The sequence below is a fragment of the Ursus americanus genome, chromosome 32 (genome assembly GCF_024610735.1).
Source record: "Ursus americanus isolate L20-20 chromosome 32, mUrsAme1.1.p, whole genome shotgun sequence".
NCBI classification, from domain to species: domain Eukaryota; kingdom Metazoa; phylum Chordata; class Mammalia; order Carnivora; family Ursidae; genus Ursus; species Ursus americanus.
This window is the reverse complement of record NC_142158.1, coordinates 33260110-33281820: the sequence shown is the minus strand read 5'-3', so window position 1 is coordinate 33281820 and position 21711 is coordinate 33260110. Positions and strand designations below refer to the sequence as shown.

The 21711-nt window shown below is 42.3% G+C and overlaps 1 protein-coding gene across 6 annotated transcripts in view; it reads left to right on the top strand.

Moving 5' to 3' along the window:
- The window catches only part of BTBD9 (BTB domain containing 9), a 407526-nt gene that overhangs the window by 243379 nt on the left and 142436 nt on the right, over positions 1 to 21711 (top strand). The window lies entirely within an intron of this gene.

The window sequence follows — 21711 nt, the reverse complement described above, 5'->3', positions numbered from 1 at the left end:
ATTTCATTGGCGTGATTAAAAAGAAAATGTCTTAAAAGGCTCCTTAGTGGAGTGATAATGAGGAAAGGGTGCAAGACACTTGTGGAGTAAGAGGAGCAGTGGGCTCTCATCTGTTTTACTCTGTGTGTCTAAAAGCCAAGAACAAAAAGAATCAGTAGTGTTTATAGCTGGCAGCACCCCTTTTCCTCTCATCTGTTACCCCATCACTGTCACCACCACCACACACATATCCGATATATGCCTTCTGAAAAGTTATAGTACAGTAAGCTATGTTTACCAAGAGTACAAGGAATAAATATTGCATTTTCCAGGAAGGGGTTTTTGGGGTTGGGTTTTTGTTTTGTTTTGTTTTGTTTTGTTTTCCCATTTCTGGTACAACAGTGTTTTCAAGATGATGCACGTAACTGTTATGAATATCTGGAGTTAGGAGCACATTTTGAAACCAATCTTCCCCATTAATAGAGATGTCTACTTACCCTGTCTGCTAAGTGAGAAAGAAAGCACCGTTTGTGGTCTGAGCTTGCTAGAAGCTTCCAAGAATTGTACTCCCTTGGGCCTTTTCTCTACCTTCTCTTCTGTAGCTAATAACTTCCTCTGCCGGGTATCTGTTGAGCCCTCACTGTACATGGCACCAGATCTAAATGTTGAGTAGCTTCACAGAATTCAAAGAGGACCTAGTACGCTCTTTGAGGAGCCTCTCTTGGCCTCAGAAGTGAAAGCAGCAGTTCATTTCAGAGGCAGACGGTGCTGCGGTGTCATCATCAGGGATCAGGCTCTGAGTCCCTTGTTCTCAAGAAAACCTGTCACTACGGAGTATCAAGAGGCTGCCCCTTTGCAGTGTAATGTATTATGTACATTTCTAATCTTAATTCTTTTATTAGTTTCTTATGAAAAAAGATAGTCAAATTAACCAAATTTCACTAATCTTTCCATTCTTTTATTTTAATATAAATTATTGGTCACTCTTGAGGCCAGAGCTGAGAGCCGCAAGTTTTGGAAGGGGAAAGCAAGATCAGCAGGTTTCTGACCACTGTGGTTTGTTAAGCCAGAAATCATTTATCTGCATTAACTCTTGTTCTAAAGTGTTCACATTTTTAAACATATGCGGGTGAGGGTTTCATAGGGTAACTGCACTTCAAAAAAACAGCTCAGCCCTTTGAACGCTGTACTCCTCTTGAAGCCTTATTACTGAAAATGGAACTATTTTTAGGCCTCCCCATTCAGGACGTTCAGAGCACACTGTATGCACTCACCTTACCTACCCAAGGACCAAATGCGGCAAAACTGCAATAGCAACAAATTGGGAATGCTAGAAGAGACTGAGCATGTATCATTAGAAGGATCGTTCTTCTTTCCATTGCTAGTGAATGGTCATAAAGCTGAAAGCCTTTTTTTTTTTTTTTTTTTATTCTTCCAAAAGGCCCCATAAGATAGATCACCATTAGATTTATCATTCTTTTCCACTTTCTTTCACGGGATCAATCACAGTTGTGTGCCTGAGACTATCCAGGAGCATTTTGATGTGTAGCAACTTCCAAAGTATTTGATTTTAAATACACCTTTTGGTTTTAAATCTGAAGCCAGTAATGCTGTTTTGTTAAGGGAAGGCCCGGCCTCTGTTTTACATATACTCTTTGGTTGTGCCCTGTAATGAAGTCTCCAGTATCCAGGTGCTTTGTATGACATGCTTTGGGGACAGCTTTCCTTTTCAGACCCTGCTTTTGTGTCAGCTGACTGGCACCCGCAGTGCTAGGGAAATGGAGTGGTTCCTTGGTGACTCCAGATAGCTGTCAGAATTAATCTGTAGACAGGAAAAGATTTTCCTTGAAAAGAAACTGGAGGAAACTGTCGCGCAATGCCCGCACATCATTCTAAGGATGCATTTAATTGTTGCAATGGAGGCAAGGAAGGAGGGGGATGTTTATTTTTCAAATTAAAACCTCTGAGTCTCTGTTTGACAAGTGAAAATCAGATTCAGTGAGTTTTAAAAAATATTTAATTTGTAAATTCTTCACATTTTGATAAATCAAGCCTATCCATTTACGAAACAGGTCATATTCTCCTTTTAATTCAGAAAAAATACAGCTGGCATTTCTCACCCGTAAGCACGGAGGAACCAGATAAGGAAGCAAAGATGAGAGCCACAGTTTTCCGTGTAAACGCCTCCTTTTGAGTGAGAGGTATCCAGTTAACATGGGAACAAAAGTCTCTGTTTTCTTTTGTTTCTTCTGCACCTTGTTTCTGGAAATTAGCAGTTGTCTAATTTGTGAGCAGCCTTTCCTTCCATTTTTTAGAAGCAGAAATGATCTCCGAATTATTAAGGAAACACAGAAGTGTTTCTTATGGGTTGACTTGGCCTTGAGGGATTGTATTACCAGCTGTAGTAGCTTGTTACCCTTACTAATTGTTAGTGTGTCAGATTTTTACTTCCTGGTTTAGCTGTGGAGATGAGCCCCCAGGTCCATGGCCTGGGACTTACAGACAGATGCAAGTTTAAGTTTTTTTTTAGAAAGGGACCTATGACTTAATAACCATAGCTGTTACATGCTGCCCAGTGAGTTATAATGAACTAAAATATAGCTTTGATGTGTAGCCTGGCTTAAAGCATAGCTCTTCACTTCTCAGCTTGTGAGCTTGAGCAAGTTAGTTAAACACAACGCATGATTGTGCCTCAATTTACTAATCTTTAAAAATGGGGAAGTGGTAGGGCCTACCTCATGAATTATGAGAATTTGATGAGATAAAATACAGAAGGTGCTTATTAGTAGAGCGCCTTGCATAGATTCAGTGCCCAGTTTTGTGTTGTTGTTGTTGTTGTTTTCCCCTGCCCTAATGCTTACACTGTTAGCATTCTGAACCATTTGACATTAGCTTTGATGTTGTGTTACAGTTTAGCGCAGTCCTGAAAACACCCTTAGGAGGCTAGATTGCTTGGCCTCCCTCAAGTGCTTTGGAATTCCTTTTGTCATAGGGTTCAGCATTCCTAGGGCTTGATTCATTTACGTGACACTGGTACCTTACTCAATGATTTTGAGGAATCCCTGGGGCAGGTCTTAGAGCTGGAAGAAGACATCACCTCTCAAGAGCCACAGGACCTTGTCTCACTCATCAGCCTATCTGGCTTAGGTTTTTTCCCAGTCACTGACAGGTCAATATTTTCATCGTGTCCTGTTAGAAGGGCTGAAAGAGAGTAAGGTGAAAGGATTTGCTCTAGATTGCCTGGGTTGGTAGCAGAGCTAGGCGCAGAACCATTTTGACCGCTGTTTGTGGAAGGTGGTTTATTCACATGAGATCTTTGCACGGCTACGTTAACATATGTGCTATGTCACAGTCATCGCCAAGGTCAGCCAAGGAATATTGCAAAGTTTTAGATCTCATGGATTGAATCACTTAAATGTTAATTCTAAACATTTTATCATAAATATTTAAAGCAAATAACCAATTTCCACTTAATCATAAAGCACAACTCTTGTTAGTCTGAAACCATTTGCAAGGAAAATTACACATCACTTTAATGTATTTTCTGTCTGCTTTTGTGTCCATATAAAAGTAACAAACCGCAGATGCATGCTGACATCATCATCACTGAACCAAAGAAGGGAGAAAAGGAAATTATTTCATGAGCTGAAGATTTAAACTGTTCCCTATCAGGTCGTCAATGCTTTGCTTAATATCTTTAGGAGGGAGTGCCTGTGTGGAGAGTCAGCTGCAAGATCAAGGACAGTTGATACTTATTTCTGTAAAATGAGTCCAAAATTTAAACACAGTGTCCTCCAAATGTCCCTTGGCACCAATGAATGTGATTTTTTTTTAATGCTACATTAGGTTCTCTAGTTCATCCCACTCAGCTCCGTCGCATTTTCTCTAATGTTGTGTCCAATTTTAAATGACTTGAGTGATGGGCCTTCCATCTTTTACCTGGCTGGCGTAACCCCACAGTGCCCAGGATTCACCAGGCCTTTTGCCTGTGACAGCCAGGCTGCGGCAGACCTGAGAACAGGGTGGCAGAGCGTACAAGGTTTTAATTGCTGCCTAATAGGCTATAGCAACCTGAGCATTTTATTAAGAGGGCATTTAAAATTAGCATTATTATTCCAGAAGATGCTTTCACACTGCAGTAAAAATCATGCTGAGAGAATGTCTGATATGCAACCTAATTTCACCATTTCTTAATTTCTTCCCATTACTCCTAGTAATGTACCTCTCAAGCCATTTTCTATTCTCTTTGTACTTCTCTGATGACATAAATAATTTTATCTCCTCCCTTTCTGTTTCTCCCAGTTACACATGCCCAGAGTAATCATGGTAAGGCATAATCCTGCCACCAGAATTGGAGGGCGTTGCCTGCAGACTTTTCAGAGTTAGAGTAGCTTCTTAAAAAGTAGACGTTGATGAATCCCATAGAAGTAGGCAGTATGCACCTTCTCATAGCAATAATCAGGATAGTTTTGAGGGGTTTTTATTTGTTCGTTTTTACTTTTACCTTCATCTTCTTCTCCTAAAATCATTCGGTTTTGTCATTTCTGGACCACTCTTTCCTGTTACTGACACTGCCATGAGTGAAAGCCGGATTTCAGTATCATCCTCTTTCTAGAAAGGAATTTTTATCTCTCCTCTGTGATGATATTCGGGCAACTCTGCTATCATACCATGGTCATTTAATTCTATTGTATTTATAAGCAATTCTCTAACCTGCTGACGGTTGTCATTTAGAATCCTTACTGGTGTTTTTCCTTTCTTCTGCTATACTCATCAAATCCTGCCACCTCATTCCTGCAACTGCTCTGTCCCATCAGGATACAGCTACTTTATAAAAAGAGAGATTTTGAAAAAACAAATACTGTCTAATTGAACTTACATATACCAAGGCTTAAGCATCTACTTCCATACTCCGTATAACACCTCTGGAAAATTCTTTGTCTGTTGCTCTTTAGGAGTAATTTATAATCCTCTGAGAAGTATTTTCACATAAATATTATTTGCTTTGATGAATTTTAACAGTTTTTTTAAATGCTTACATCCTTAAACGCAATTCTTACAATGATTACCTTTTGTTTGTCCACATTGATTCGTTCATTTAGCAAACATTTGAGGGCATTCATTGCACTCCACTGGATTCTGTACTGGGTGCTTTGAAAAAGGAAAATGAGCAAGAAAAGGTCCATGTGTTTAGAAAGATCAGAGTCCCATGGCGGGAGGCCGAGAAGTGGATACTTAGCTCCTACAGTGTGAGACATGCTCTAATAGAAGTCAGGTGAGCACTAATCAGGGGAGAAATTAATGCTTCTTGGGATAAATCAGTATCATGGGAGACTATGTACAGCGTGAGCTGGGCTTTACAGGAGACATAAGGGCTCCTGAAGGAAATACAGAGTGAAGGGTACACCCAGAAACAGAAACCACACGAGGAAGATATAGATAGATACCTGAAGCCCTTGAGGAATGACCCATGATTCAAACAGAGGGCATATGATGGAGGTAGCCAGTAATGGAGCCAGAAAAATAAATGGAGGTCCACTGAAAACGTGCAGCAGCAGTCCAGTGATCCAGGGAAGCGTTAATCCCAAAGTAATCAGTCTTTGCTTTTGAAATGTGTGTCTTTATTTATGTATGACTGTAGGTGTTTATTATGATTTAGACTAATGGTTCCCACCCCTAGCTGTACATTACAATCTCTACCTCATTCCAATTAAATTAGAATGTCTAAGGGTGACATCCATATATTTTTAAGCACCCTACGCGCCCCCCCCCAGCTATTCTGATGGGCATTCAGGGTGGAGAACCACCGACCCTGACCCCCTCAGCACTTAAACAGGTTCGTGGAGGCATCCAGTGAGACCCTGACTCATTAGAGCTAGAAAGGGGTACCCTTGAGTCAGAACCCACTGTGCCTTTAGACGGCTGGGAAGCAACAACCTCTACCTCTCTACTCACAGCTCTTTCCCCTGAAGCATTTTACCCTTCCAAGATCACTTCCACTTACTACTTAGCAAAACAGACCCCTCTCCTGACTCTACGGTCTCCTTCTAGCCATCATCGTGCTGTTCTTTTTATAGCCATGCCCTGTGCTTCCAGTTCTGTTTCTGCTCTGGTCCAGTACAGTCTGGACTCCAGTCCCATTACACTGCCCGGGTTTGCCAGGCTTCTGGGTATCACACTCCTAGACTCTGCACACTCTGCTCTTCTCCCTGGTTTTTCTTCCCCATACGTAACTTTCCCCTGGCATTATCCACTCCTCTTTCAGTACTCAGCAGTCACATCTGAGAAGCGACCTGTGGTCTTCCCAGTCTGGATTAAGTGCCAGTCCTTGGTGCCACCCTGCTATTTTTTGGAGAATTTGTATAATAGCATCTATTAGTATCTATTGTAATTACCTGCCTACATTGAAACAGTGGACTTCTGAGGAATTGACTTATCATATTTGTTTTTATATCTAGGGCCTAACAGTGCTGAGTATAGAGTAGTTCTTCAATTTAAAAAAAAAATTGCTGAATTATGTTAAATATATTCATTTAACATTTTTAAAAATTTCCTTATTTATTTATTTATTTATTTATTTATTTATTTATTTATTTTTAAGTAAGTTCTACATCCAACGTGGGGCCTGAACTCATGACACCAAGATCAGGAGGCACATGCTGTACTGGCTTAGCCAGTGTGGCCTCTCGTTTAACATTTTTGACTACCTCCTACATGCCAGCTACCAATTACTGAGCACTTATGTGCCTGGTCAAGTACCGACTGCTAGGCACATGTGTGTTTGTATGTATGCATGCATGCATATATGTATATAAGTATGTATTTATTTCAGGCACATGTATTTTTAATCTTAACACCTGTATTATTTTACCCCCAAGTTAGGTGCTCTTATTTTTCCCTTTATAGATGAGGAAACCGAGGCTTTGAGAGGTTAAGTGAATAAACCAGAACTGAATTGCTCTCTCTGGTAACTTTCTCAAATTACTACTTCCCATTTAACCTGAACCGAACAGAACTTCTCTAATCTAGGCTGTAAACTTTTAAAGCAAAATCTGTAATCATCCGGTTATTTTATTTGTGAATTGGCAGCAATACCAGCCTGTCAGATGACCTTTTTAAAAAGATGGGACCTTGCGCGGTTTATCTAGTAATTTTTTGTCTCTTTTGCCTGGCATTTATACTTTGCTAGCCCTTCCATGAAAACAGAGGACCAGCAATCCATCCTATTAGGGAATTAAGAGAAACCAAAAGGTTAAAATCGACAGATAGTGTCACAACACCACCCCCCCAATTCCCAATCCTCTCTCCCCACTGAAGAACCTCTGGAAATGCCCTGCCTAGGAAACCTGCTCATAAAAAGAAAAATCGGCCAGTTCCACTTGTCCCCTCCTTTCCTTCCTCCTTCTCCCTGTTAATGAGCAGTGAAATGGCCTAATGAGCGGGGCCAGAGGGAGGGGAGAGAAGAGAAGAAAGCCCGAATAATCCCCACACTGAATTATCAGCCTCTGCATAATTGAGTTTTCTTTGGCTTCCTTCTTTTCAGAGTTCAGCATTTTGAAGCTCTTGCGGGATGCACTGTTTCCAGGGCCTGAGCCGAGCCACGTTTTCAGTTTGTGCCTCCATCAGTTTGATTCAGCTGTGTGGGCTACAAGGCTTGTGCTTCTGACAGGGACTCCAGAAAGGAAGCAGGGAGAGCTCTGAATGACACAGTTCCCTTTTCCACGGAGAGGCAAGCACAGAATGGCCTTTTAATGCCCTTGTCTGTTAGACTGCGCATGATACAGGCTGAAAAGCGTCTGTGTGGCAGGAGCGGCCCTAGAAGATAAGGAAGGTGCTGAACGGAATATGAATGTAGCCAGCTTCACCTGAGCCCCGGAAGGGGAACTAGCTGTTGGTGGCATAGGGTGAACATTCATCCTGCTTTGCCCGAGACTGAGTGGTGTCCTGGACAGCGAGACTTTCAGCACCAAGACCAGCACAGTCCCGGGCAAACCTGGATGCTCGGTCTTCCTGTCCGGTGTTCTCAACTTCTTCCTTACCTTAAGGCAAAGTTCACAGTCAGTTGGAAATCATTTCCTATTGTCTTTAAATCATGCCTTGACTGATTGAGAACAAACAAAAAGCTTTTGAGAATTTTCTTGGATGCCGTGGAATCAGCAGTAAAATTAAACGGACCCTTGTCGAAAGCTTTCTTCCCACTCCCCCCGCATCTTGCTCTCCCCTTGCCTGATTTAGAACCCTTGGCTGCCCTGCTCCCCATGCCTCTGAGGTCTTTGTTCTTCCCCCTCTCCTCTTGCTGCTGCTGCAGTGACTCCAAGGGTTAAAGAGGAGGTGCAGTACGTAGGCTCTCCTACTTTGGCACTGGCTTCCCAGGGCTCTGCCTAGATGCAGCTGGCTGAGCGGGGGCATTAGGAAGCCTCCAGGCGACCCACAGCTGAATCCATCAAGTCCCCTGCGGCAGCTGTTATCTGAACCAACTGGCTCGTGCTGACAGCAGCCGAGGAAGGGTGTGGTGCGAATGTGCAGGAAGAGCACCAGACAAGCCTGTCTCTGATCCAGAGTCTAAATCACCCCATCTGCATATGGAGCATGGTGATCGTTCTGGAGAGAGTGGGAAGGGGAGAAGATGGTGTTTTTCCACAGTTATCAAGATAAACAGCCAGTGCTGTCTGTGCAGCTGTTTCAGTGTGAGGATGAGCCGAATGATTTTATTTTTACTCTGTGGGAATTAGCACCACTTCCCCACCCTTTTCTTTTAGAGACAGGGAGTCTGTGGCTAACAAAATCACTTAGTGATTTGAATCTTTCTGCAGAATGGTGATAATTTATGGGACTGTCTGGACATATCCCTGTTCAGACATTTAATTAGTGAAAAACCAGTCCAATAAATAAAATAGCTAAATAATCTGAGACAACCATTTGAAGACCTGGTAGAAGGAAGGGGGGCAAGAAAAGGAGGACGGAGGAGCGCAACAAGGTGAAAATGTTATTTCAAGGCAAGAAGGAATTAAGAGTTGTAGCCCTCAGGCCGAGGACAGGGAAGGAAATGAGGAAGAATGGTTATTATCTCTTGTATTATTGTCCTAACCACCCGGCAGTTTGAAAGGTTGTATCCTTGTGGCCATAGCAGCCTGGAAGACCCAGGCTCTTAGTGAGTCCAATTGAGATCCTTGATTGAACCCGTCTCCTTATAGGAATAACCACAGGCACGGACATACTCCTGTGAGAAATAGTTAAGGTTTCAGGTAACGATGGCAGAGAGAACACACATCGATTATCATGCCCTTCAGAACAAAACCCCGCTAAAGTGACAGTAAAGGGATTTTTTTTAGGTATTAACCTACAAGGGTAAGGAAAATGGGAAGAGGAGGTAAAAACATGAAAGAGGGAGCTGTAAAGCAGAGGAACGAGTGGTAAATGATTCAGTAGGCTCAAGGAAACTCATTCCTAAGCCACTGAATTCTCAAAGACTTAGGAGTTAGAGGAACCAGGCACCCTTGAAGCCACAGTGACTGAGGTAGATAGGAAAGGGCTAAAATGAGGACTGGTTGACTATGTGTTTATGAAACAGTTAAGAGCTCTGATTCTCTTCCCTACTTCACAGAACTTTGACTGCTTCTCCCCAACTCTGTTGGGAAAGTAGAAATTTATTCTCTTCTTTTTCTAGCTTTATGAGGATATAGTTGATCTCTAACATTGTGTAACTTGAACTCGATGATTTGATTCACTTATACATTGTGAAATGATTACCACAGTAGAGTTAGTTAACACGTCCATCACCTCACACAAATACCTTTTCTTTTGTGGTGAGAACATTTAAAATCTCTTCTAGAAAATTTCAAGTATGTAATAGTTTTGTTAACTATAGTCACCATGCTGTACATTAGATCTCCAGAGTTTATTCATCTTCTAACTGGAAGTTTGTACCCCTGGACTAATATCTCTACATTTCTCTCTTGCCCCATCCACTCCCCTTGGCAACCATCATTCTACTCTGTTTCTCTGATTTAGGCTTTTTTATTTTTTTATTTTTTAAAGATTTTATTTACTAGAGAGAGAGCACACGCACACACACGAGCAGGAGGAGGGGCAGAGATAGAGAATCTCAAGCAGACTCTGTGTGTAGCGCGGGGCCGAAGACTGAGCTCAATCCCGCAACCCATGAGATCATGATCTGAACCAAAACCAAGAGCTGGCCACTTAACCGACAGAGCCACCCAGGCACCCTGAGTTAGGCTTTTTTAGATTCCACACGTAAGTGAGATCATGTAGTATTTGTCTTTCTCTGTCTGACTTTGGACATTTATTCGTTGATGATGGTAAAAAAAAAAAAAAAAAAAAGCCAGTGTCTCTAAACCAGGAAAGATACCATGCACAGTTGAGAAAGGCCATGCTGTAGGAAGATTAAGTGGTCATGTGACTGAGAGACCCCACCCTCAGTAATACCCCCGCCGCCCCCCCCCCCCCACACATGGACAAATACCCCTTGCCCTCTTTTACCACTTAGCCTCTGGAACTCCGGCAGTCAGGCCCATACCTTCCATGCAGAGGATTAGGAACATCTTCCTACATAATTTGACCAGCCTAAGAGGGAAGAGCTAAAGAATCTGTAAGTGGGGTTTTCCTAACAGTTGACCCATTCAGGCAACTGTGTTCTCAGAATTTCCTGTAGCATGTCCAGAGATTTCTTCTTCACAACCTTCTGGACGACCAGACATCTGAGGAAACTAATATGAAACATAAAGACTGAAACAAACAGGAAAAAAACTATACAGGGAGATGAAAACTTAAAAAAAAAAAATTGTTGCTTTCTTCAGAGAGATTGAGTAAATATGGCAATCTTATGCCAAGAAGATGCCATAAAAAAGGAACATTTGGAGAATAATAAGTACAGTTGGAAATTTAAAATATTAAAGCAGAAATGAAAACTTGGTAGATAGCACAGACGATAAAGTTGAAGAACTCTTTCAGAAAGTAGAACAAAATGACAAAGATGGCAAATAGAGGAGGTACAGAAGTGCGGGAGAAGAGAAGGCAGTCTAGTATCCAAAACCAGGAGTCTCGTAAAGAAAGGTTTTAAAAATTCAGAGGAAATAGTCAATACCAGTAATTCAAGAAAAGTTACAAAAACCGAAGTACATGGGCTTCCAGGTAGCAGGGGCCTTCTGAGTGCCCAAACCAGTGGAAGAAAATAGTCCCACACCAAGGCACATCATAATGAAATTTCAGAATACTAAGGATGTAGAGAAGATCGACATGCTTCCAGAGCAGGACGTAGTTTACGTAAAGAAGAAGAAAAAGAGAAGCCAGGTCAGGGATCATCATGACTTCTCAATGGCAAAACCAGAAGTTCGACCGGCAGTAGAATAACACCTTCAGAGCTCTGAAGGAAAACTGCTTCCAACTTAAAATTCTATGCCCAAACTACCGATCAGATATTGAGGTAGACTGGAGATATGTTCAGACAAACAAAGCCTTAAAGTTTTTACCTTCCTGGGGCACTTGGGTGGCTCAGTTAAGCGGCCAACTCTTGATTTTGGCTCAGGTCATGATCTCAGGGTTGTGAAATCGAGCCCTGCATCAGTCCCCATGCTGCGTGTGGAGCCTGCTTAAGGTTCTCTCTCTCCCTCACCCTCTGCCCCTTCCCCCTGCACTCTCTGTCTGTCTCTCTCTCTCAAAAAAAAAATTTTTTTTTTTTTTACCTTCCAGATCCTGGGAGATGCTCTCCACCAAAATGAGAGAGTAGACCAAAAGCATGAGATGCAGGACAGGGACAGTTCAGCAGAGGGGAGAGATGAAAGGAGTCCTTGGAATGATGGGGAGGACAGATCTCAGGCTAACAGCTTGCATCAGATCAGAGGGCACCCCGACTTGACTGAAACAGCCAGAAGGCCTGGGGAAACTTCTTCAAGAAGAAGAAATCGCTAGAAATACTTGATGTGTTGGAATGTTTTAAGAGGAGCTTTAGTTCAAGTAAGGGAAAACTGGGAGAGTGGGAGTGAGTTAGTTTTGAGCACATACAAAACTAAGCAAAACAAAAATCAAGACTATTTTTACTCTGGTAGGGAAAAAAAAGGTGCAGGAAAGGAAAGTACTTCCACATAGTAGTTATGATGAATGTTTACATAATCGTGATGTAAACACTGAATATTGATTCAGCCCGAGTTACAATATCACCTAAATTGGCGGGATGGGAAAGGGTGCATGTGGAGAGGGGAGACCTGGATAACTGTCCTCCATAGGAGGAGATCGGTAGACAAAGTCTAAAACCAAAAAACCAAGAAGTAGCATTCGAAGCATGATAATTATAGGGGTGCTTGGGTGGCTCAATCACTTAAGTGTCCAACTCTTGATTTCAGCTCAGGGCATGATCTCAGGGTCATGGGATCGAGCTCCACATCCAGCTCTACCCTGGGTGTGGAGTCTGCTCGAGATTCTCTGCCTCTCCTTCTCCCTCTGCCTGCACCCCCCCACCCCCGCTCTTGTGTGTGCACGTGCTCTCTCTCTCTGTCTCTCAGATAAATAAGTACATAAAGATCTTTTTTTTTTAAAGCATGGTAATTATAGATGTGAGATAAATCCTAAAATAATCCACTAAAATAGGTAAAAACAGTTGTCTCCAGGGAGGGGAGGAAATGATAAACCTATAGGCTATTTGACTTTTTAAACTATATATATTTAAAACTTTATTTTAGGGGCATCTGGCTGCCTCAGTCAGTGGAACATATGACTCTTGATCTTGGAGTTGTGAGTTTGGGCCCCATGTCTGGTGTGGAGATTATGTAAAAATAAAATCTTAAAAAAAAAAACCAAAACCCAAAACTTCATTTTAAAATGTAAAAGAAGAAAAAGAAGTAAAGTCAGTTTTGTTTTGTTTTGTTTTGTTTTGTTTTAATGAGGAGTCTAAACACCACAGCAGTAACAGTGACTCTTAGTAACATAATAGAATCTTCTTGTTTATTTAAAAACTCTCTCTTCAAGTATGCATTTTACTTTATGTGAATTCTTCTCCTAGGTTTTTCTTTCCTTGAATTTCTGAAACAAGTGTAAGGATTGACATTTTCTTTCTGATCACTGGCTTAGCACTAATGCTGTACCAGTAAAGTCCAAGTCACGAATGGTTGAACTCTCAAGAAGCTTTGGGGAGGAGGGAAAAATCCTTGCCAAACTATCCACCTCCCAACCTGTTCGCTAATCCAGCAGAGATGTGGACTGGGGACAGGCTGCAAAACTGAACGTCAGCAGTGCGTAGGACTCTTAACACAAAAGGTGTATGGGGAAACATCTTAAAATGACTGGGCAGACCGTTAGATGTGGACCTGGCCCCTGTCTTCTCCGCCCCTGCTAGAACTGCACGTCGCGTAGATCACCAAACAGTGCCAGGTGGAACCTCTTGCTGTTCTCTCTGTTGCTTGTGTTAAAGTTCTGCCACACTGACAGATTTTAGCAGCAAACTCTCTTATACCGGTAGTGCTGAAATTAGTAATCCTTCATGCTGTTTGGAACCTGGAGTACAGTATAATCAGTCATGCACTCCCAGTTAACAACCCCGGAGATAGTACATTATACATATCCATACCGGCTTTTGCACCCAGGACAAAAATACTTGCTTTTCTCTTTCTCTCTTCTGTTATCCTTTGCATATGTATTTGGTGGTGAGCATTCTTCTGAAGTTTTCTGTAGTATTACTTTTACTTACTTTGATTACTCTGCGCCTGCTTGGTAGGTTTCTACATAGTTATACTGATGCTCAAATGAATGTGCTAAGGAAATCTCTGGATTTTTCTTCCCTCCCCTTGCCCCCCCCCCCCCAATCTATATTCTCTAGGTAAAGGTCCAGAATTTCTCAAAGGGCAAAGGAGGCTCCCTGAAATTTCCTTGAGCATTGAAGCAGCTGGGGATATTACGCGGCAAGTGCGGGACTTTCATGGGTTGGGTTTGTTTTCCCCACACACATTTCACTTAGTTCTCTGAGGAGCTATTATTGCCTGAAACAGGTTTCTTTGCCTAGCTTGTAAAGAATTCAGAGGCTTTGAGGGACGTATATTGTGTCAAGCTTTGAAATCTCCAGCCTGATTGTATGAGTGTGTGGGGTATGTGTTTTCCATTAAAGGAAATAATGCACGCAAAGGGTACCACGTGGGATGTGTTCGGAAGTTGGTGGCTTTTATTTTAATTCCAGTGCTAGTTTCTCAAGGGTCTAGACCGAAGATCTGTGATTTCCCTACCCCTGTGGTCTCTTTATTATTCTCTTGACTTTGACTCAGTTTTCACTTCTGTTATTCTGAATGTCTTGAGCAGTTCCTGTCTTATTTCTCAGTATGTCAAATATTTACATTCTTAGGAGGATGCTTAGATTTTTCTTTGGGGAGAGGCAAATTCCTTCTCCTTCTGTTTGCCTCTCTTCCTTCTCTCCTTAATCTTTTACTCTAAAAGGACAAGGGAGGGGGGAGTTCCTCCAGCTCTGAAAATTTTAAGTTACAATAAATTGCATATACCCACCATAGTCTTAGGTTTAAAAAAAGAGAACCTTTCCTTACCCACCATGATCCTAAAACAGGCTTGCTACAGGTCATAGTCACCAAATGAGTTCTTACAGATTCATAGAGAAACTAACAAATTTAATTTTCTTCTGCTTTTTCTCTAGTGCACTATTCCATTAGACTCATTTGTCTACATTCGTGGGAATGCACAGCCTATTGGATAAACTAAAAAAGATAATGCAGCCATTTAGAAGATAAAAGTAGTGAAATCCTCTCCCCCACCCCCAGCATCTTGGGCTAGGAGAAAAGTTAATGAAAAAATGCAAATGTTGAACTTTTGGTAATTTAGTTCTATTTCTTAAAATATACTTTGTGTTGGTTTCAATGTTTTATTGAGTAATAAAATTGGTTAACAGTATTCCCACATGGGGATTTGTTCACATTAGCACATAACAGAGACAGAAGAAGGGGTTGGTTTATTCATATTCATGCTCTCCCCCTCTCCCCTTTCCCCCACCCCTCCCTTTATCCCTCTTCTCTCTTTTCCCTCGTTCCCTCCCTCTCTCCCTCCCTCTCTTCCTTATTCATTTTTCATTTTATATCCTCCACTTCCCATTTCGTCTCTTTATAATCCCTTGAAAATTACAATCTGAAAAAAAACCAAAGATAAAAAGAAAACTAAACCATGGAATAAATAAGACATTTCTTCCCATGAAATTCAAATCAGTTTCTCTTTCCAGATCCTAAGAAGCCTACTTAATTAGATTTTTGCCTATATCCTACTAAATATCTATAATAGGTGCACTGTGTCTACGTCTCAGACTCATTTACACTGTATCCCTGTCCTCAGGCTGAGTGTTGCCCCTTCCCATTTGACCCTTTTATTCCTGCAGGGGGAGGTTTTGTAACTGTCTGTCCTTCCGGTTTAGCAAGTTTGTCTATAAAGTTCAGTGTTAAATAGATCACCTACCAACCAGTGAGTAATTATTTGATATTTGATTTTTTTTTATATGTTGTCTGTCCTCTGAACCTGAAATATAAATTCCACGGGGAAGAGATTTGATGTGTGTTGTTCAACCCCATATCCCAGCACCCAGCAACAGTAGCTAACACATAGTAAATACCGAGTTAATATTTGTGTGTGTGTGTGTGTGTGTGTGTGTGTGTGTGTACGTGCATGCATCTGCGCATGGGGGGGTTGAGGATTATTTTTCTTTTAGCCGTGTTTGTTTTGTTTTGGTCTTTGAAGCAAGAATAGTTCATGGGGAGGACTTCTAAAGTTCATATTGCAGAATTTGGTGTTTTAAGAGTCGGCTAACCTCTTCACCATGTGTGAATAGATAAGAAGCTCTTATGTTTTTCTCTCCACCGCTACTGCTAATACGTTTTAGTCTTGCCTTCTAAACTGCACTGTAACCTTCTTTGATGATGAACGTGTGTGTCCAGTCTTTTGGGTCCATTCATCACAGTGTTTAGCACAATTTCTGGCAGCTACTGGATGTGTATTAAATCTTGATTAAAGCAGATTTCCCCAGTATACCTGCAAGGGCTATTGACTCATAAATGTGCAATCAGGAAATTAAACCGTATGGATTATATCATTTTCATATGATATATGTAAATATTATAATTAAGTTCTTTTGCGATATTAATTCCAAATGTAATTCCATAAGCTGAAGGCATATGATTGTGGCAGGATAGGTTGTACATATTTAAAGGTGGGAAAAAGGCCTACTGTTCAAAATTCACATTTCTTCCAAATAAAAAACAACACTTAAATATTTATCTCTAATGTTGCAAAGTGCTATTTTGGTAGCACTGGGGTATGATGTGTTAGTAATTAGTTACCCATCTTATCCCCTCTGCATACTTGATTCTATAGAGCATCCGTTTTCTCTGAAAACCAAGATGACTTGTTTCATTTGCCCTTGAATAGTGGCGGTGCTGGAACACGATTGCTCCCTCTGCAGGGCTGACGGTCAGACAGCACTGGGACTCTCTGAGACAGTAGCCTCTGCTTAGGCTAACTCTAGACACAGACTGTTTAACCTTTCAATAATTCTTCCTCTCCCAAATAAGCAAATGCTGCTGGGCCCTTTGCTGAAGTCAGTGGAGGAGAATCTATAGCCCCACAGATCAGCCGGGGGGAAGGTTTTCTAAGAGTAACAAATCTTTTCCGTTGCAACCTGCTTTTTCTAGAAGCTTTTTGTCATTCTGGCAGTAAACTGCCTTAGCAACAAGACCTGAAGTCACTTCCCCCTCCAGTCGGCGGTTTGATTATAAGAGCACTAACACTGTACATAGAACTGGAAGAAAATACCATCCTGGCGAGACCTGCAGACATTACCTGCTTCTTGGGTCAGCAAATTATTTATGTACATTCTTGACATCTCCTTGAAAGCAAGAGTCAAATAGGAAGTCTTGGAAGCGAATCCAGAGCCCACACCATCTCAAGTCCCTAGCAAATGCGGGAGCGAAGGTTCTCGCTGGAGGACCACATCTGGCCACAGCAGAGTTCTCTGGCTACCTCAGAGGAAGAGCCAAAATGTTAAGGAGCCCTTCTTGCACACAGTCTCAGGCTAAATCTAGTTTCCTCAAGAGTCTCTGTTTAACCCAAGAATGTTGAAGTTCACTTTGAGAATAAAAATTTGTTTACCAAAGAACAGAATTCTGATGGATTTAGGCTTAGGTTGATCCCTTGAGAGCTCATTTAAATATTTCTTACTGAATTCAATTTTATCCTGCAGCAGAACCTGCCTAGTACAGACGTGGGTGAGCCTGTAACCAGAGGCAAAGGTCAGGGGCTAACTCTAATCTCAAGTAGGCTTGTGGGCCACCAGAACTGAAGACTAGAGAATACCAAAGGGCTTAAAGTGGGAATGGTCAAGGTGCTGTTCCTTTGTATTTTCTCCTTTTCTGTACTTCCCTTAGTATGGTAAAAATGTGTCATCTGTGACTTAGAAATCAAATCTGGTAGCATCCTGACGAGAAATGACAGAAAGATAGATTAAGGATAGGAATCTATACGTTTCCCAGAACAGGTGGGGAACGCAATGACATCTTCAAAGCAGAGTTCCTCTAGGTCACAGTATTATGATGTCTCTCTGTTAGAAAATGCTGATGTATTTTTCTTGATGAACTAAAACTACAAACTTCTAGGGTTTGCACAAAGAAGACACTCCTCTGTGGGTCTGGGTATCTAGACCAAATATGGGCAAAAGATCTTTTCTTGCTTCTTCATGTATAGCTGAGTCAGGTCAAGAACATTTTAAATAGACTTTTCCAGAGCCTAGAAGCTTGAAGAAGGAGATACCGTAGAGCCAGGGGATCTGCAGGTGGAATGTAGTCTCCTTCTGTGGGCATAGTGCCTCCACTGTGGTTTTCGAAGAGGAAGGACAAGACCCTGCCTGTGTTCTCGAAGTCTGCCCCTGGGTGGGCCTGCCTCCTCCTGGATGCACCATTTTAACACCTACAGTTAGGAATACTCTTCCAGACAACTGGCATTCTCGAAGTCTAACCAAAGAAATTTGGCACCCGGTGACCTACTCCTTGGATTTCTATTTAATCATATCCTCCTCTGCCAAGCACTGCATTAAACACTTTTAAATTCTTATCTCATCTAAATATCTGACAAGGTTTGTGTTATTGACCTCATTTTATAGAGAAGAAAACTGAGGTTTGAAAGGTTTAAGGTGGGTTTTTTTGGTCCAAAGTGACAGAGCTAATTTAAAGTGACGGGGCTGGGCGACACACCTGGTTCTGTTAGCCTCTAAAGCACGCTCTTTAAAACTCTGTCGTGCCTTTCAATTTTAGAGTGCTATCCTTGGAGGTTTCAGGTTTCATTTCATTAAAGAAGACAGAATCTCTTTTCACCCACAATATTATAGCTCCTGGAAACTTCTGCCTTGAAACATCCTGTTGTGAACTGTGTGCGGGATCGGGTCTCCGTCAGTGACGACAAGACAAACAGCACAGGGAAGGGAGGAGAATATTAGGAGCAGACGGTTCCGAGAGGGCTCATGTGGACAGCATTCATCCTTCTCAGAAATGGCCAATCTGTTGCCTAGCTGCCTTCCTCAGCGCTGTTTAAGTTTTAATTATCTTCCAACTGTCTGAGCTGCTGTTGAGGATCAGAGAGAACAAAGGATAGCTGCTCTATTCTTCAGCAGCGCCCCTCTCTGCACACTGATGAAGTCACTAGCTGCCACTGCCCTTATTATCAGGTTAAATCAGAGTCTGACTGTGCTTTGGAGAGATGATGCCGAAAGGAGAAAAAAAAACTCATCTCAAGCTCTCCCCTTATTCAAAATCTTGTTGGCAGAGAAAATGTAAGATCTACTCCCGTTTAGGTGTTATGACCCAGAAGTGAGTGTTACTTTGTTTAAAAAAAAAAAAAAAGTGAAAAAGTGAAAAAGAGAGAGAGGACCCTCTTCCCATCCCCACCCCTTGGATTTTCAATAGCTTGAGTAGTAAAAACTTGTCTTCTGCCTCAGGGACGCTCCACTGTGAGAGAACCCCTCTCTTCATCAGGGAGGAGTCCGTGCTGGCCCCTCGCCTTCTAGCCACTGCTCATGGGTCCCGGCCTCTGAGTTCTTGTGTAGAGCTCCAGATTCCCCTACTGGTCACTGAAGTTGGGGGATTAGTGGAAGCCTGTTCTCCACTTCCAGTGCAGATCTCTGTGCCAAAGCACTCCTTGCCGGGCAAGACGAGCATGGTGTCTTTCTTGTGACTTTGTTACCAGTTTTTTAGAATGCGTATTTGAATAAGGACTTCATGCCATTTTTGTAAATTATGCTGTAATTTTGCGGAGACTTAGAAAGTATTGTAGAACCAGAATAATTAAACTTGTTATGAGCATTTATGTGTAACGGGCTAATCAAGAAGTGTGACGTACAGTGGCGAAGTGCTAATTTGACCTCAGGATTATGCAGCAGAGATAACATTATCTTCATTTATAGAGAACTTTTTATCTGGAGGCATCTCAGTGCTCTTCCAACCATATATATATATTATCTTGTTTGTTATCACGAGCACTATCATTAAGGCTGTAAAATGTATTCCAGTACAGTTTTCTGTTTTCAGCTTCTTATAATTGGGGGATGAAAGAGAGAAAGGTTGCATATTTTCTCCCATTTTTGACATTTGCACCAGGGTTAAATTTGGGAAATGACTGTTATCTAAAGTTGGAGAACCTGGTTCCATAGGTGTTTTTTTTTTTTATAAAAAGGAAGAAAAGGAGGAAGGGAACAGGACTGCCTCCCCTTAGGTCAGCCCGGATTCTTAACCTTAAGCACTGCCAATGGGGAAGGGCCCTATCAGTCACTTCCTGGCTCCTCTGCCTAATACAGTATTAGGAGAGCTGCGTCTCCTTTGGTGGAGACTCGACCTAGGGAACAGGAAAATGATCTGATCGAATTCCCCAAACCACATTCCCTCCATTCCCTCCAAGGTTACAGACAGCAGCACTCAGGCTGTCACGGCCATGAGCAGTTGAAAATGCTATGCTGGTTGAGTTGCTGTGGGTTTAAGGAAATGGACAAAATTAGATTCAGGCCAATGCGCCAGGCTTAACACACCCCTTCCCTTCCAGAAAGTCTATAGAGACTGTCCCCGCCAGTGGTAAAGAACTACACGATTCCTGTTCCACGCAAACCATTTAGAACTTATTTTACTTGAACTCCACCTACCCACCCAGACACAGTATCATCAGTACCTTCTGTCTGCCTCGAGGGCTCGAGAGGACAGCTCAGGGCCAACCTCCTGCTTAACCAGAGAGCTCTGATGAGCGCAGCCGTCGCCCTGGCTCTCCGTACAGGAAGAACGGTGTTTCCCTGCAGTGGGCACGGGCACATTGGACAGCCAGCCCAGGAGATAGCATTTAGATTGGTTATGAAGATGAGTGACCAGCTCATGTCAAGGAGCAGATGGCTAAATGAGTTGCACTGGGAATGCCGTGAGATTCGTGCTTGAAGGAACAGGAGGGAAAATAGCTCATGATATAAAAACCCCAAATATAGTCTCCTTAATGTGAATTTTTTTAATTGGCATTTACATTACACAGTTAACTTGGAGTGATGAGAAATGTAAGGGAATTACCGAATTAGTGAACAGCGATTAACTCTGAAGTAAAATTATATCATCGAAGTCGAAGGTGGTTTTACACAGCAGAGGAAGGATATTACTAAAACCTTGCCCGGTCTGTCATCTCCTAATTGAAATGTGTTCATTTAATATGCCCCATCCTTCAGAGCGCATAGCTCATAATTTGGGAGAGTGTTATCACTTAATCTAGTTCTTTTTCCTGGGTCTTCCTTTGAATCCCAGTAAGACAGTGTGTGGCACATTCCCCAGCGATTTGTGTGACACTCAGAAGAATGAGTTTGTCTGTTCATTAACCTGTGAACGGTCAGGTCCCTTTGGAGAGTGAAAGGAACAAGTCACTCCAAGGTTAATGCTTGTTCATGGGAGGTGAAGCCTCCAGGGAGAAAGAGAGGGCGAATAGGCCGGAATGCTCAAGACCTGCCCCGGGCAGCTCTGCACTGTGTGCAGACGCCAGAGCCGTGTGGCCAGGAGGGAGGCTGCAGAGCAGGCTGGGTCACCCCTGCGGATCATTTCCTCTGGTCAGGAGAAGGCTTCCCGGCAGTCAAGTTGGGGGGGGGGGGGGAGGGCGGGTAGTGGGGGGGCTGGTGTAAGTATATAGGGTTAACTTTCTGCAAGGATTTAGGAGCAGTGTTGAAGTATAAAAAACTGTGAGTGGTTTTTAGTAGTTCCTGTGGATTTTTCTGTTAAACAAGAAGGCAGTATTGATTTCATGCGTTTGTCTCCAATGGATGAAATCTTTCCTTGAGTTGGAAAACATTTGATTTGGCAAGTGTTTGTGCACCTGTGCACAGGCACTTCCCTAACCACAAGGCGAAGACAGAAGCCGTGATTCTCCAGCGTGAATGTCTCATGGACATATAATTACACTGACATTCAGGGATTGAGCTTCAACGGTACCTGGTTTGATTTTCTAGGTAAATCAAATCTTAAGTTCTGCTTAATTCTCCGGAAAGTGGGAGCTCCCTAATTTGGCTGTAATTCTTCTAGGCTCAGTCGGAGCTAGCCCTAAGGAGCAGGCAGAGGGTCTGAAGTCAAGTTCAAAGTCTCCTTTAGTCCATGCCCTGGTACACTGTAACTTTACACAATGTATCTTATTCCGTTGTCTTTGGATTGGTTGTGATGGAAGCTTGTTTTCTTCAACAAATTA